We start from the raw sequence: 1,754 nt of genomic DNA, 5'->3' as shown, positions 1-1,754 counted from the left end.
ACCCGTACACCCTAGTCTTCTTTGGTTACCATCAAGCAATTTGTTCAGCTATAGAGGCAGTCCCAACGATCTAGTTCTTCCTCTGCCAGGTGATTTTATCCAGCTTAAAGTGGACCTCTTGGCGTTGTGATCCCGGTGAGCTTGTGCGACTGTCTCACCTGTGCGAGTCCTATCAACTCTTGCCATAATGAAACTGTTAAAGAACAGCCCCACCTCACCCACCTCACCCACCGTCACCCAGTTGCCCTTTTTCACCTTTTAATCCTAAAAGCACCAAGCAATGCTACCCAGATTTGATTAAACCTCTAATTGCCGAAAGGGGAACAAGAGGAACAATGCCCCCAAGCTTGGCATTTTCTTGCTTCGACAGTGCCAGAACCGTTGGCACTATGCTTAGGTCAACAGAGCCGAAAGTGGAACAAGAACGGAACAAAAACATTGGTCTGCCCCGTTGCCGGGTAGGTTCTTCGATTTAGCCGCATTTTTGTCGATACTGCTCACATGCTCACTCCGACACACCGTCTCCCTGTCACGGACGACGGTAGCCTCAGCTACGAGTGGACGAGTTCTCGCACTTTGTAGCTTTTATTTAGGTGAACACCAGATGGTTCTATTCAGTTCAGTCCAATCGTGACCTGAGATGGGGTCTCGCTGGGTCACGAACCCGGGGTACGATCTTCATTTGAACTAAACCCTCTGGATTTTGTAACAGAGTCTCTTGACGATTACCGGGTTGAAGTGTCATCTATAGTAGCCATGCCACTGTCTTGGTCCCACGAACACAGAGTCATTTCAACAGGACCCTAACCACACTGACCATGTCCCCCACAGAAGCGTTTCTTTTGTGCTGCACCACTACTGAAGCATTATCACGCAACGGCAAAGCAGCTGGCGATTGCTTCACATCGTAGCACACAAGCGCTGAAGTACTTAAGCACTGCTTAATTAGGAAAAACTACCTGATAGGGTATGCTAACTATATTACAGAAAATCTCGATTAAACTATTCCACCGATTTCTCTAGTATGTAATTGCTGCAGCAAGGGCAACATCCATCAGCATTTGAAGCAATAATTGTGCTGCCACAATATGAGCTACCGAGTTCTCCAAATGTGTTTACCGATTCACAAATGGGGAGACCTGGCAACTCTACTGCGGTAAATTGTCAATTCTGAGATTAATCATCAATGCAGAAACCAAAGTGAGTCTATCGCCAACGAATCCAGATTTCTTCGTCTCTTTATCTATTTCTTTCGTCCCTTAAGTACAGTAACACACCCTCAGATGAACTAATACTTTCGGCGTTAGCCAGTACAGAACCTCTGAAGAGCGACACCTTGACGAAGGAGTTCGTGAAGAGGGTCGTGTCACCTTCAGTTCGGCGACACACCCACGGTGGGGTTGAATACAAGGGCGTGACCGGTCCGAACCGGGGTCGCCGTATTGACAAGCTCAGAGACCTGATCCTAACGCCGGACCGTAGCAACAAGAAGGGCCAGGGGCCGGGTCAAATCGACATGCAAAATGGTTAAGTTAAACCCCATCTGCATTCCCCTTTTCCCCTCGTTTAAGCTCTACGTAGATTAGCTTATCTTAATCTCATTCTGTGTCGGTCATAACTTGTGCTACTTCAAACGCGGTTAAGGTTGATAGTGGTTGAACGAGTCATTATGCATTCGTGATGAGATTTAGTCAGAATATTTGTCATTACTAAAGAACCCTAGAAATCTAGTGCCTAGACGAGTGTAAAGACAC

The 1,754-nt window shown here is 46.9% G+C and overlaps 1 pseudogene; it reads left to right on the top strand.

Moving 5' to 3' along the window:
- The first annotated feature begins 335 nt into the window (after positions 1-335).
- Positions 336-1,754, top strand: part of LOC143024261 (uncharacterized) — an 8,080-nt pseudogene continuing 6,661 nt past the window's right edge.

This window comes from Oratosquilla oratoria, chromosome 4 (genome assembly GCF_046742065.1).
Source record: "Oratosquilla oratoria isolate Oo_2021 chromosome 4, ASM4674206v1, whole genome shotgun sequence".
NCBI classification, from domain to species: domain Eukaryota; kingdom Metazoa; phylum Arthropoda; class Malacostraca; order Stomatopoda; family Squillidae; genus Oratosquilla; species Oratosquilla oratoria.
This window is presented reverse-complemented; position numbering and strand designations above follow the sequence as displayed.